Source organism: Notolepis coatsorum (assembly GCF_963971535.1).
Source record: "Notolepis coatsorum genome assembly, chromosome: 11".
NCBI classification, from domain to species: Eukaryota; Metazoa; Chordata; class Actinopteri; order Aulopiformes; family Paralepididae; genus Notolepis; species Notolepis coatsorum.
Genome location: NC_140175.1, coordinates 98,877,935 through 98,894,421, shown reverse-complemented (window position 1 = coordinate 98,894,421; position 16,487 = coordinate 98,877,935).

Genomic DNA, 16,487 nt, shown 5'->3' with positions numbered 1-16,487 from the left:
CAATATTTACGCAACATGGACTTTAATGTCTGATGCCAACGTTCTAGAGCCCCCTGAGTTTCAGGGTGGTAGGCACTGGACACTATATGTCGGATACCCAGGGACTGTAACACTTGCTCAAATAACCTAGACAGGAAGTTGGTGCCTTGGTCAGTTTGTACTACCTTAGGCAGTCCAAACGTGGAGAAGAACTTCGTCAAAGCCTTAATTATTACAGGCGCTGTAATTCTGCGAAGAGGGATAGCCTCAGGGAAACGGGTGGCGGTACACATTATTGTCAACAAAAACTGATTGCCGGCTTTGGTCTTTGGCAACGGACCAACACAGTCAACTATGACATGTTCAAATGGTTCACCGACCGCTGGTATAGGACAGAGGGGAGCAGGTGGAATTACCTGGTTTGGCTTTCCGGTGATCTGACAAGTACTACAGGTACGACAGTACTGTGCTACATCGGACTTCAAACCGGGCCAAAAGAAATGTTGAAGTATTCTGTTGTATGTTTTAGTGACTCCCAAGTGTCCAGACCAAGGGTGGTCATGGGCCAAGAACAGTACATGCTGACGATAAACTGCAGGGACAACAATCTGATAAACAGTGCTCCAGTCTGGTACCTGATCTGGTAGCCCTATCTCCGATTGTGCATGCTCTGCCAGTCTAGTACCATGGGACCTCCATGTATGCATCAAAACTCCTTCATCCACAAAATAAGAATGCAACTCTCTCCTCTGTTCTGTTTCAAGAGAAGAGAAACATTTTGCAAGAGAAGGGTCAGCCTTCTGGGCAGTAATTAGCATTTCACGAGTAACGGGTAACTTCAATGCGTCGGAACTAGTTACAGTTGTCTGTGGGGGTACCTTACTATGAGTCTGTGGTTTGTCAGCGGTATCAGAAGTTGGAGCCAGCAACTCCTCCCTGACAAAAGCTGAAGCAAAAACAGAGTCAGACAAATTAATTTCATCACCTCTCTTTTTCAATTGAGCCCGAGTGACAATACTTGCAGAAAAAACTTCAGGGAAGTTCTGTGACAAGTCATCAGGCAGAGAATCTGTGTCTGGGTGATCCAACACTTCCAGCACAGCGTTCACCTGTCCTCCAGCTAAATCATTTCCCATGATAAAGGAAATGCCTTTAACTGGCAAGGAAGGTCTCACCCCTATTTTAAAGAAACCAGTGACCAAATCAGATTGTACAGTACATGAATACAGTGTAACGGGGCTGGCACGAAACCCATCTCAATACCTTGAACTAGGACACTAGAACCACAGGAAGATTTCTCAGACAGAGGTACTGTAGTACATCAGAGAGGATAAAGGATTGTGAGGCTCCAGTATCTCGTAAGATCTGAACTGTACACTGATCTTTTGGATCCCCTGTCAAGGAAACTAAACCCTTGGAAGTAAATGGCCTGAAACAAGGATCGAGAACATCCTGATCATTGTGCATCTGTTGATCGGAATCAGGTGCCATTTTAATCAGACCAACCCCTTTGGGTTGTCTAAAGTTCTGAGAGGACGGTTGCTGCTTACGTTTCAATGTTAAACAGTCAGAAATAACATGACCAGGCTTATGACAGTAGTAACATGTCCGCTCCTCTTTTGAGCGTGGAGGTGACATTCTTGGTCGGGGGTGTGTGAATTCTGAATGGTTGGGGACAGAATGTTTCTGAGAGAAGTCATGGGGGAGAAACGAGTCACGCCTATCTACAAACACAGTTTTATGGGTTAGCGCAAACTCATCAGCTAATACAGCAGCTTGCTGCAGAGTGGACACTTTCTGCTCACTCAGGTAAATTACAATACGCTCTGGCAAACGATTCTTAAACTCTTCTAATAGAATGAGTTCTCTGAGAGAGTTAAGATCTGAGGCCTTGCTTGCTGCACACCATTTATCAAAGAGAGTTCCCTTCTCTCTAGCAAACTCTACAAAGGTCTGGTTGACAGCTCTCTTGTGACTGCGAAACCTCTGCCTATAAGTTTCGGGCACAAGCTCATATGCACGAAGGATGGCAGCCTTCACAGTATCATACAGTAAACTATCTTCTAGGGAAAGTGTTGAACAAACCTCTTGGGCTTTACCAGTCAATTTGCATTGAAGCAACAAAGGCCAAACCTCTCTTGGCCAGCGCAATGAAGCAGCAATACGCTCAAACACATTAAAATAAGTATCAACTTCTGTCTCTCGGAACGGAGGCACCAAAGCAATGTGTTTACTTATATCAAAAGTGTGTGATGAATAAGCTGTGGAGGAGGACATACCCGGGCCTTGTGGAGGAGTCGGTGTAGCAGAGTTGGATCCACTCCTTTGGTCTCCCAGCTCCAACTCCCGCAGTCTGAGCTCTTTTTCCACCTCAAGCTCCAACCTACGGATGTTAACAGCCCTTTCATTTTCCGCCTCAAGCTCCATTTTACGAAGCCGATACTCCGCCTCACGTGCTTGTGCCTTCTCCTGAGCCTCCATCTGGAGACAGGCTATTCTAACCTTGACCTGGGCCCCTTCTCGAGACCCAGATGACACAGGAGAGGCCAAGTGAAAATGTGGCAATGTGACTCTCACACCTGCCTTTTCAGCACCATGGGCTTGCTCCTCAGAAGGCTGTGCTTCCGTAGGTTCACCAGGAGGACTTGCATGTTCATCAGAGACCACAGGTAAAACAAGCGTCCCCTGCTCCAACAGCTTATCTACCACAAGACACCTGATATCCTGCTTAAGATGCTTTTGTTGAACCGAGAGTTGAAAATGTGTGGCAATCTCCACTAAGTCTGCCTTGCGGCAGCTATCCAGCGCTTCCCAAGTAGGATTGCTCAAGAATTTCCCCAGATCAAAAGTACTAACTGCCATTTTTTTTTTACACAAATGCCATTTTTACACACAAATCAATTAATTACTATACAAGTGTAAACAAACACAGTTCACCAAATCCATCAACCAACAATTGAACACGGGTTACAAGATCCAGGCAGAGCCCCCATTTATGTTACGACCCCTGTGAGTCTAAGGGTAAAGGGCTGTAACATAACAGTTGGTTGACAGAAAAGATGGACCACGTTTGTAAACAACAATGATATTTATTGAAAGATGCAAAGGAAGCACATGTAGCTCAAGGGTGAGCCCAGGCCAAAACAACAAACAAACACCACTATACTCCAAATAAACCCAATCTAATCTATGGTAAAAGAAATTACATTACCTAAACTACTCTTACCTAACCAAAACAGGAGAAAACAATATCCAAAGGAAATGGCAGCTCACCCCATCAGTGCTTCCTGAGAAAGAGAGAAAAACACATTAATGATACAGAAAACAAAGGCAGAATATATACAAAAACAAACTATAACTAACAATGCTCTCTCTGTGGCCATACACACACAAGGAAATACCACTAAGCACCAAAGGCCAATAAACGAAATGCAATATTGTCAAAGTTACAGGTTACAAAATCACACTAGGCCTAGCCTCATGCCAGAGAGAGAGAAAGACTGAAGTGAGAAGCCATGTTTTAACAGGTGTGGGGTGATCCATGATTGGGTGGTGTTGATTGAGTGTTGGAGTCTGGAAAACCATCCACCAATCGGTGCTGTGTTGCTATAATGGAAGGGCAGGCCTGGCAGGGACCAATGGTGAAGGGAACAATGGCTGGAGGGAGGAAACAAAATGGAGAACACACACACATGGAGACACACACTGGGGAATATATACATTGGGATGTAACAGTGAGCAGTTGGGTGGGACGCCCAGACTATGATGTGACAATGGTGGTGGAAGGCGTAGGGGCATGGTAGAACAAGGTCCTCTTGTGTCGGAGGTGCCACCTGTTAGGCTCCGACTGTGGTGGCTCTGCTCTGATGGAGATGGCGATGTGAGCCCCACACACACTTCCCGCTGGTCAGGCCGGGTGTTAGCATACGGTGATAGGTCCCAGTGTCGCGTCTAATCGACTGCTCCTGGCAATGAGAGGCAGGGAGGGGGCCCGAGCGCAGTGTGGAGCTGGTCACCTGTAGCTGCAAACTCGGTCTGCAGGCTGAGTGACCGCAGCTGCTGTGCGGTGGCACCTTCGCTGTCGTCTGGTAGAGGCGGTGCAGTATTAGGCATGAGGGACTGTGGTAAGCTAAGCAGATAGCCTTGCAGGTGTGCTGGAAGCTGTCGCAGCCTTCCTCCTCCTTGTCTTCCATCTTCATCTGCTGCTGTTCTCTGTGTGTCCATGGCGCTGTTGTGGGTAAAGTTCTCCGGCTCGAAGGACCAATATTGAAGATATAATGTTGTTTGCAATGTTTGCTGGAGCCACTTCATCCACAACAGCGTACACAGAGAGCGGACACAAGAGTCAAGAGAACAGTCCTTTTGTATTTTTATTTAGGATTCTGTTGTTGAGTGAGATCTCTCAAAATGGTGGTGTTTCAGAGTGATTGGTATTCCAGAGTGGGTTTCATCCAGGTTGTAAGGCTGGATGAAAGTGAGAGATTGAGTGAGTGATTTCCATCCAGGTTGTAAGGCTGGATGGAATAGTGGGATATTGAGTGAGTGGTAGAGTGGTTTCTGCAACACATAAGCAGAAAACAAGGAATTATAATACATAGTACATAATACATAATTAGCAGAGGTAAAGGTCATATGCATCATGCACTATACACTGCCTGCATTAGGCCGCTAGGTGACCCATATGCACGACCACGGCTAGTCGCTACCCCGTGCCATGCCCGGCCCATGCGGCCAACCGAGCCAACGCCAGTGCTGACATGCCAATGGAAATCTGCCATATAGCATAGCCAGCTGGCTAGCATTAGCTCAATTAGCGGCACAGACCAAACACAACACAAAGCAGCAAACCCCAAGCCATAATCATACACATAAATCACAGCATCCCAACAACACACAATGCAGGCTACATATGACCTTTAACTAGCATAAACCACAGGCATTACATTGGAGGCTGGTGATAACTTACTTCCTCAAGGCAGTGGCAGCTGGTGAATTATTCTCCAGGGGGGGCGCTATACCAAACATTTTGCAAATGGCGAAACCACAAGGTACGAATATTTAAGTAGGTACAGTACAACTATGACCATTGCCATCAATCAATATATGATCACAGTCAATGCAGCCACGTTTCCAATAGCGCCTACACAAACATGCACGCCCAAATCTCTCTCTCTCTCTCTCTCTCTCTCTCTCTCTCTCTCTCTCTCTCTCTCTCTCTCTCTCTCTCTCTCTCTCTCTCTCTCTCTCTCTCTCTCTCTCTCTCTCTCTCTCTCTCTCTCTCTCTCTCTCTCTCGCTCGGGAGCTCGGGAGCTCGGGAGCAGGCAGCATATTGTCACTGTACTATATTTGTGCATGCTCCCATGCCCGTATTCTAATCCGTACAATAATAATCACAGAGGTATATCTTGTCATTTGAAACAAGTTACCATTATATTGTCCCGGGTGATTATGCCCCCCCCCCCCCGCGGCGAAATTAATTAGTATCCCCCTCTATCTCTCTATCGCTCTCTTTCTCTCTCTCTCACTCACACACGGCATGACGTGGAATCTATCGTTACACAAGGAACTGCAAAAGATCAGTAGTATATGTAGTATAGTAGTAGTAGTAGTATGTAGCATATACCAAGAATAACTTCAGTATGAGTACAGGGCTGTACAGTGTCACACTCCCAGGTCAGGTCAGACCTGGGAGAGAGAACACTACAGATATGATGTGAACATTGGTCCCCTACCTGCTGACATTGGTCCCCTACCTCCTGACATTGGTTCTCATTTTGTTACGATGGGGTTGCTAAATGAAGGTGAGAACACAGTTTGCAGAGAGGGAACGGAGGCAGAGACGAGGAGCGAAGCTTGAGAAATGGATGTTTACTTGAGATCCAAAGCAATACAAACAAAATACTAGAACTACTTACAAAACACTTCTCCATACAAAACAACAAAGCAAGGAAGACGAGAGGAGACACGACGGGCAGGGGAACACCGAGGACTTGGAGGAATGAGGGTAGCAAGGAGGGTACATGAGACAATGACGCCACAAGGAAGTCAGTAACAAGCAGGTCTTAAATACTACCACTGATTGTAATGAATTGCAAATGCCAGGCAATAATACAAAAAGGCAAAATCTGATAAACACACTAGGAATACACCAAACTAGACACAGAAGACATAATCACACATAACAACCAGACAGGGAGAAAACATCACACACAGACAGGGATGGCCCAAGATAACAAATAATTAGATATTAATTCTATCACTTGGAACCAAAACAAGATGGCCGCCTGTACCATCAGGCTAGTCTGGCCACTAGAGGGAGGCAGGGAACCAATGTCAGGAGGTAGGGGACCAATGTCAGCAGGTAGGGGACCAATGTTCACATCATATCTGTAGTGTTCTCTCTCCTAGGTCTGACCTGACCTGGGAGTGCTGTGGCGTTCTCTCTCCCAGGTCTGACCTGACCTGGGAGTGTGACAGTACAGCATATTTTGCATATTGTTTTTTTTTTTTGATCAAATATTTTTCTTTTCTTTTCTTTTTTCCAACATGAAACAAAACATATCACAATACAACAACAACAATACATAAAAAGACTTACTCAACACCACATGACAAGACAACTACTGATACAACTGTACAGTGATCATCCTAACATGGACACTCGCTCGTTCTCTTCCCCCCCCCCCTCCCCCCGCTCACCCCAGGACCTCAACATGAGTCACACTCATAATACATCACAATACATCACTCAGCAAAAAAAAAAAAAAAAAAAAAAAAACAAGAATCTAAACAAACATTTCCAAACTTATATGCGTTCCCTCAACTTTGCCACTGTAGCCAACCAAATTACGATATCAGATTCCCTAACCCCTATAACACGTGCCGTGGATATCTCCAAATAGATCACGTCAAGGTAGGTGAGAAACCATACCTTTGGACAGAGTCTATCTGGATGAAACCAACGTGAGGCAATCAATTTTTTTGCGGCTGTGAGGCCGGCCAAAATTTGTTTTTTCACCTGTATAGAGGTCGGTAATTTAGAGAGATCATTCAGTAATAGTACAGAAGGAGATACAGGTATGGTTAGAGAGAAAATGTCTGAGAGCTGATATGTAACATTTTCCCAAAAAATCACAACAGGAGGGCATTCCCAGTACATATGCATAAATGTACCTGTGGCGCCACTTGGACACAAGGTACACAGAGAGTCAGGTCTGAGACCCATTGAATTCAATCGTCTAGGGGTTAAATAAGTCCTGTGAATAAAATTCAGATGAATCTGTTGGTGATCTGGGTTGTGTGAGGATAACCGAACATTTTCCCAGACTGCATCCCAATCAAAATCTACATCCAACTCCGGAACATCCTTTCTCCAAATCGTATCCAGGGGGAGCTCTTTATACGAGGTCATGAGTAAATGGCGATAAAAGTCAGAGACAAAGCCTCTCGATGTCTCCTTGTCATAAAAGAACTTGTGAAAGCGGTGATGCACTAGTGGAGCATCCCATGGCACGCCATGAGCCTTCAGAGCTGCTCTTATTTGTAAATAAAAGAAAAAGGAGGTTCCGGGGAGATCATATCCGTTGGATATATCCTGGAAAGATCGGAGGCCAGAGTTATCAAAGATATCCCCCAATGTGTGGATACCTTTCTTTTCCCATCTAGGGTACCTAATAGGTTGTTGTTCAATAAGGAGAAGATTGTTATTAAATAGAGGGGAATGCGTGTGCCATTGATGGCGGTTTGTACCCACTTTCTGAGTGTCACGCCAAGTTTGGATCACATGTGTGATTAAAGGGCCAAATCTTAATTTACATTGTTTAATTGATATGTTGGTATACACAATATCCTGAAGTCTATATGGGGACACCAACTTCTCCTCCAATGGTCGCCAAGATACAGCTGCTTGAGCATCAAACCAAGTGATCAAAGGTCTCAGAGAGAAAGCCTGAAAATAATATTTAAAGTCTGGAAATGCTAAGCCCCCATCGAGTTTACTCCTTTGGGCAGTTGATCTCTTCAAGCGCGGGCGTTTATTGTTCCAAACGAATTTATACGAGGCAGAGTGCAATTTCTGCCAGTAACCAACAGGAGGAGGTAACGGGAGCATGGAGCTGATAAAGTTAATTCTGGGTAAAATATTCATTTTAATTATTGACGCACGGGCCTGTAATGAATTTTTTAATTTGGACCATCTGTTAAAGTCATTCGTAATCCTGTCACCCAAGCTGGAGTAATTATACCTTACCGTCTGGCCTATAGTGGGGAATATTTCAATCCCGAGACATTTAAAGTGCTCCACCATAAGCATGTTTGCCGGTAAGATGGTAGCCTTCGCAGGCTCATTAAGTGGAAGAAAAGCAGATTTTGGCCAGTTGATCTTAAAGCCGGACAGGCTGCCGAATTCATCTATCACGCCGAGCAGATGAGGTAGAGAGATGGAGGGATTTTGCATAAACAGGAGTACATCATCTGCGTATAAGCTAATATGATGATGTGTGCCCTGAATTGAAATAGGAGACATAATTTGGGATTGTCTTATGTATTGAGCTAGGGGTTCGAGGGATAAAGCGAAGAGTCCGGGACTAAGAGGACAACCCTGTCTAGAAGAACGCGAGACAGAGAAGAGTGGCGAACAGAACTTTCCCGTTAAGATCATGGCCGAAGGCTCAGTGTATAATACTTTGATCATATGAATGAAACCCTCACCCAACCCCATCCTTCTGAGAACTGCCCATAAGTAAGACCACTCCAATCTGTCAAATGCCTTCATTGCGTCCAAGGATATGACCGCTGTAGGGGCTGCAATATCCTTGCTGGCATTGATCACGTGCAGTAACCGTCTGATGTTGTCAGTAACCAGGCGGCCTCTTATGAAGCCGGTCTGATCAGGGTGAACTAGAGATGTCATGTGCTTTTGAAGTCTGGTGGCTAGAACCTTGGCATATAGCTTAAGATCGGCTCCGAGGAGACTTAGGGGCCTGTAGCTGCCACATTCGGTGGGGTCCTTATCCTTCTTGAGTAAAACAGATATAAGCGCCATATTGACATCTCTAGAAAAATTGCCCTCTTTGATTGAGTGTAAGATCATTGAGAGTAATAAGGGGCCGAGTACATCCCAGAATGCAAGATAGAGTTCCGGTGGAATGCCGTCCCATCCGGGAGCCTTGCCCCGTTGCATATCCGCAATCGCCTCTCTAAGTTCAACCAGCGTGATAGGTGCAGCTAACAACCTAGCACTATCTTCTGAGATCTGTGGTAGATTGATTTGATCAAGAAAATCCTCCAGCTTGGTATGATCAAAGACCACCTCTGACTTGTACAGATTGGAATAAAAACAACGAAATGTATCATTAATCTTTTTTGGGTTGGTGGTTACCTCCCCCTGTTGGTTCTTAATGGAAGGGATATCCGCAAATTGCTCACTGGCACGTATCTTCATAGCTAATAGGTGACTAGGCCTGGAGGCGTGAAAGTAGTAGTGCTGTCTTGTTCTGTGCATCTGAAATTCAGATTGTTGTCTTAAAATAGAGTTAATCTCTTTTTTCACTACCTTAATTTGAAGCTCCAGTCGATTAGAGTAGTTGTGCTGCAAGGAAGAGATCAACATGGCTTGAAGCTTTTCCAGTTCCTCTAGCTTGGAGAGACGTCCCTTGCGGAGATTAGATGCAAAGAGAGTAGTGTTACTTCTGATAAATCCCTTAACCGAATTCCATAGGATTCTGGGGTCCTGTACAGAGCCAACATTAAACTGTAGGAATTCAGTGAGCTTCTCTTTAAATTGCAAGTTAAACTCTCCGTTTTTCAGAAGTGTTGAGTTAAAACGCCATCTAGGGGCACGGGATGTTATTTTACTGAGTGAACCTTTGAGGAGGATACCTTTGTGGTCTGAGAGTGCTATGGGCACTAAGTCAACATCAAAGCTATCAAAGAGATGTGGGGAAGAAAAAACATAATCAATTCTGGAAGAGGTCTTATGTCTCGACGAGAAGAAGGAGAGCAGGATCCCATTAATTAATGAGTAAATATTATTCATTCAACATGTTTATTTTATTTTTAGGGGTCTAACATTTTAATGAAAATAAAACATTTTCTTCTTCTCCTGCTCTAATCCCTCGCAGATGGGTTGAGCAAACGCCACATATCAATTACCCCTGTGTCCTTAGACCAGGCCTGTAGGGCTGTGGTAGCTTGCTTCTGATCAGAGTTTTCCGTGTGATTGGATCTATCGATCAATGGATCCCAAACTGCATTAAAATCAGCTCCTACTATTAAAGAGTAATCAGGTAGTTTCAACATAGCTGAAGTTAGTGCAGCATAAAAGTTAGCGTCATACAAATTAGGGGCGTATGCAGAAATCAGCGCAATTTTCCGGTTAGAGCATTCTATTTTAGCAATAGTGATTCGACCATTTGCATCAGACCACACATCTAACAGTTTAATATTCAAATTTTTCTTCGCCACTATGGCTACCCCTCGGGTCTTGGTGCCAAAAGAAGAAGAACTTATGTTATGATAAAATTTATTTGCCAATTTTGCATTATCCGCCAATAAAAGATGAGTTTCACTCAGCAAAGCCAGATCCACTTGCTTCCTCTTTAGCCACGTTAGTACACTTGTGCGTTTATGTGGTATATTGAGACCCCCTGTATTCCAGATCAGGATATTCAAATTAGCCATAGTCTAAAAGGGATGCAGTCTGGTTGAATGTAATTCGTTTGGAGTAGAAAACTATAATAGATACATATTCACTTGTTAAGGTTCCATTGAGTACCGAGCGTGAGCGTGAAAACAAAAATAAAACAGAGCGAGTCGACTGAAAAGAAAAACAAAAAACACAATCCCCCATTCCCTCCCCCCTCCCCCCCACTACTATAACTTCTCCTATCCGGAGATTAAGCTGCATCCCACCTGGTCGTCTGCAAACTAAAATGCAAACAGCCAGGTAAAAAGCAGACTTCCTTCTCAGTGGCTACACGCCACGCTCCCACAACAGTAACAAAAAAAAGTATAATTAAATGCCTCTAAAAGGTAGAGAGGAGAAAAAAAAAAAATAATAATAATAATAATAATAATAATAATAATAATAATAATAATAATAATAATAATAATAATAATAATAATAATAATAATAATAATAATAATAATAATAATAATAATAATAATAATAATAATAATAATAATAATAATAATAATAATAATAATAATAATAATAATAATAATAATAATAATAATAATAATAATAATAATAATAATAATAATAATAATAATAATAATAATAATAATAATAATAATAATAATAATAATAATATCAATAATAATAATTATTATCATTATTGTTAAACCGTAGTGGTTTAATTAAGTTTAAACAAGTCGACACACACACCCACAACTGAATGATAACCAATGGGCAGCACATCCTGCAAACTGGGGAGGGCGCAACATTGACTATTAGTCTGTTATTTCTTAAAGTATGCTCTTAAAACTCAGAGCAGAGGGTACCTGCCAATGTACAGTTTCCTCCCCCTCAAATGTATGTATTCTCCTGTATGTCATAAATGTATGGTTGCCACAGCACTATATATCTGCATGTAACAAATATTATGAATTAAGATTGAAAAAGAAAAAGAAAAAGAAAAAGGGGGGCCCTGATGTAAACAAGACCAGTCCTTATCTGTTCTGCATCCCATCAACAACCATTGGGCCATACTGCATTGTACCCACTCTGCAAACCGCCAGCAAAACCTCCAACCAATCAATCAAACCTTTGCCTGCAGTTTGGGGGTAGTGCAATTAGTTTGCCGCACCGGGTGGGGGCGATGTGCATGAGTTCGTCCGCCATCACAGCGAGTTCAGAGTTCAACATGTAAATGAGCAGATAGTGACGCGTCTGGTCACCGACGCAGCCAGGTGCTGGGCGTGACGTTTAACTATAGTGAAAGAGCATGGCCAATGAAATTACAAGACCCCCATTCATGAAATAAGTAAGCAGGAGCAACTCGGCGACGGTCATAAATATCATAGATATATATATACCTCCATGATAAACAAGACGATAAATCCGCGTCACGCACAGGAGCAATACAAAATAGAAATCATATCGATAAGCATAGCTTAGAGTAAACAAAATGCACGATTTGCAGTGGAAACTATTATAAATAAACAAAACAAAACAAAAATAATAATACGGGCGATGTTCCCGAGCGACACACAATGTCCCAACATCACCCATCTAAGCACGGAGATAGACAGACAGTCGTGATGTTTAGTGTGTTACCCAAAGTAGACATGGGTAGGATAAACCGTGTCATGCACAAAAGCAATACAAAATATAAATAATATCGATAAGCATAGCTCAGAGTAAATACAAATGTACAATTTACTTGGAACGGAGAGCATAGCGCTAGTACCACGGCAAATAGCAGATACAATTATCCATATAACGTTGTAAACAAAACGAGCAAAAAAGAAAAAGAAAAATTAAATGAGAGAAGAGGCTCCCCGGCGACATATGTCCCAACTTTAGCCGTCTAAGGATGAAAGCACGGAGATATAACTATAGAGTCGTGGTGCTCGGTGTGTTACCCAAAGTTTCACTCTGCTGGAGTCGATGTGTGTTGTTTCTTCAGAAAGTCTGTAGCTTCCTTAGGTGAAGCAAGATGTCTTTTTGCGCCGTCTTTGTCTTTGATGAAGAGTCTCGCTGGGTACCATAAGGATGGTTTATATCCCTGCTGGTAGAGGGATCCCATAACATCTCGGTAGCGGGAGCGTTGTTCCAACACTTCGGGGCAGTAGTCCTCGAAGATTAGCACAGGTTTCCCCCTGTAGGTCAGCGAACCTCTCCTCTTCCGAGCCTCCCGAATAATAATCTCCTTGGTTCTGAAGCGGTGTAGGCAGGCGATCACCGCCCGGGGCCTGGAGCCAGGGGCTGGTCTGGCCGTCAGCGCCCTGTGGCAGCGATCAAGTTCGGGTGGTGTAGCAAGCACTTCCTTGCCCAGAATTTCCACCAGCACCTCGGCAAAAAAATCATTGGGTCGGTCGCTTTGGATAGACTCGTCTAGCCCTATTATGCGTATGTTTGACCGACGGCCACGCGACTCAACATCGATAAGCTTGTTCTTCAGTTTGGCGTTGCTCTCCTCCAGAGTCAAACACCTAGCCTCTAAGCTCACCATCCTATCGGACCATGTATTAAGTCCATCCTCCAAGGATGTCAGACGCTTGGCATGGTCAGCCACGGATAACTGGAGGTTATCTAGTTTGGAGTCGGCCGAGGCGGCGGAGACTCTGAATTCGAGCGTGAGGTTCTGAATTAGTATGGCAATGCTCGTCAAATCCGTCGGCTCGTCGTTTGTGAATGGTAGATCCGCGTCCCTAGTGTCCTTGTTCTTTGGCCATTTCGATGCCATTATGCCTGTCACAGCCAAAAATTCATTAGTAGCAAAATATCCGAAGAAAGAAAGTAAAAAAAAATAATAATAATAATAAAGTATCAATGAGGCTTTTTAGCATAGGTTTGTAAAGTTGGGGAGTTGCAGCGTGGAGAAACACGTCTACCACATCCTATACCGGAAGTCCAATACAAACAATTGTATTATTATACATACATACATACATACATATATTTTGCATATTGTTAAACGAGCCAAGGCTAGCTATTAAACATAGACTTACCATCACAAGAGTTGAAGGGGGCGAGCCATAATCCACTTTTTTTTTAATCCACTCAAAAAGAAACTCCAGTAACAGTCCATACCATGGGCATGTTGCATCTGTCCCCCGTTTTTAAAAAGCAGGAATTGAAAGCAACGGCATTCATGACTGCATCCAGCTAGCCATATAGCTTCTTGTTAGCCAAGGTAGCCAACACTTACCACCAGCTAGAAAACGACAGAGTATTGTCTTCCTCTGTCTGTCGATTGTTTCTGAATTGAGGAGATATCAGGCTGATGAGGTCGAAACACTTTCACTCCAGTGTTCATCTCTCAAAAGGTATTGTTTTGAGGGATTTACCTGCATTCGAGGTTGGAAATAATGTTCTGCCTGAGCTCAGTGATCCACTGCGGTCAAGTGAGCCGTCTTTCACTTTTGCGTGGTCAAACCAGCCGCTCCTGTTTTTCGAGTGCGCGATTAGTTCCAGGTTTACGGTAATGCATTGGAGCGCTAGAAAAACTTGCTCCGATTACATCATATTACATCATATTTGAACGCACTGATAGGCGAAATGTATTTGCTTGACCTATTTAATTGGCTGCGATGATACAGTGCACACCCACTGTGTGCACGCTACGTCTCGCCCAGCTTTAGAGGTACTCTCTATCATATCAGACAGTGACGTCATGTGAATCACAAAACAATGATTTATATTTGATATATTAACGTTATTGTGCATTTGAAACACAAACATACTTAAAATGAGTAAATATTATTCATTCAACATGTTTATTTTATTTTTAGGGGTCTAACATTTTAATGAAAATAAAACATTTTCTTCTTCTCCTGCTCTCTTTACCAGGGGGGCGGCGCCCCAGCGCCCCCTATGGGCGGGCCGCCACTGCCTCAAGGACGCACTCTCTCTGCAATGGAAACACAGGTGCTGGCAATTCACCACCTGTATTTAATTACCAGACTAAGGACCCTTGGGCTGTCCGGAGAGATGCCTGACTAGGAACAAGAATACCCCCTGGGCTGTCCAAAGTAATGCCTGAATGGAAATAATAATACACAGTATGAAAAATTGTGGGGAATTTACAACAGTTACACTGTACATGTTTCAGGGTAAGATTGTTCACGACCCTAATACAGTATGTAACGCATCTGCAAGATTTGTCCTTCACACCCCTTGTATGAAAAAACATTAGAGAATGTAATTTGATGCATTAAATTTATATTCAGCATGCAATATTATAAATCTCTATTTTTGTGTGATTTGGGCATTTTTGAGCATGAAGGGGTTAATATCTGAAAATGTTACATGTTAATATTAATGTTAATATTCATTTTATATCACCCATTGTATGAAAAAACATTAAGAGAATGTAATTTGATGCATTTAATTTATATTCAGCATGCAATATCATACATCTCTATTTCTGTGTGATTTTGGCATTTTCCGGGCATGGAGGGGTTAATATCTTAAAATGCCTAAGGGATATCACCGAGCACCCTCTTGTATTTTGAAGAGGTACCCCCAAGCTCCAAGAAACTGCAAAAAAATGTATTGCAACCGACAAAACAAGGTTCGCCTATAAATCAGGCTATGGCTCCCGGACTACTAAACCAGAGACAAATACCGGTATATAATCGGCAAATAATCATCAGGGCCCAGTAGTTCAAAACTTTGAATCCCTATCTGATCAGATCAGATTTTGAAATCCCATTTTTTTGTGATCTAGGATCAGACAACTCTGACAGATTTTGTCCCAATATTTCAAAGCAATTCAGGATAGGATCACCCTGATCCAGATTCAGACTTTTCAAGATGACTAGATCCTGAATAGTGCTTTAATCCTACCAATCTCCATCTAGTGGATATGAAAAAGAATACAAGGAAGACAAGAGACAGGGCGGCTAAGTGGCACAGTGGGCAAGGCGCTCGCCACTAATGCAGGAGATGCTGGGTTCGAGCCCAGCTCTCGGCATTGCTACCAGCTTGGCTGGTCGTTCATACTAACACAATTGGCAGTGTTAGGGGTGGGAAGCTGGTGGGTGGGAATCGGACGTTGTGGACAGCGACTCCTACAGGTCGGTTGGTGCGCCTAGGCAGCAGAATCAGGAAGTGACGGGTGCGGCGTGTCCCTCCCACGCAGACCCTCGCCGCTGAGAGATCGCGCTGTGCAGGTGAAAAGATGAGACGGCTGCCTCCTCGTGTACCGGAGGGGACACATGATGCAAGGCTTCGTCCACATTGCAGCCGGCCTGTGGGAGGCATGGCCTAACAGCGTTCGAGACAGGGAAGGGTAGAATTGGACAATACGAAATTGGGATGGGAGAAAAAATAGAAAATGGGAGAAAGAGTAGACAAAAAAAAAAGGAAGACAAGAGACCACATTGCAGAGACATCTATAATGTCTAATTGTATTTTTTAAATACATAAAGGACATAAAATCATAATGGAATTGTAATTAAAAAATAACACCCATTAAAAATACTCCCACTAGGGTAACAAAAAAAACATTCATTCAAAAGCAGCTGGATCATCCAGGCGTGTTTTGAGGAGTTGAATTCTAAGTGAGGTTGCAGTTTGCTGAAGCCGGCACAGTTGTATAAATTACATTTGTGATTGACAATCTTTGTTGTGATACTTTTATGAGCATAAACATTTATGTCATCAACATTTTGTTGAAAACAAAATAGGCCACCACAAACGTGATCACATTTTTTTTATTAAATTGATTTGCCACGAAGGTTAAAATTGTGATTTCAGTTAACAAACTTTGCCATCTTATTTATATCGAAACATATATTTTTTATAAATTGTATAGTACATTTTGCTCTGGAAATCCATA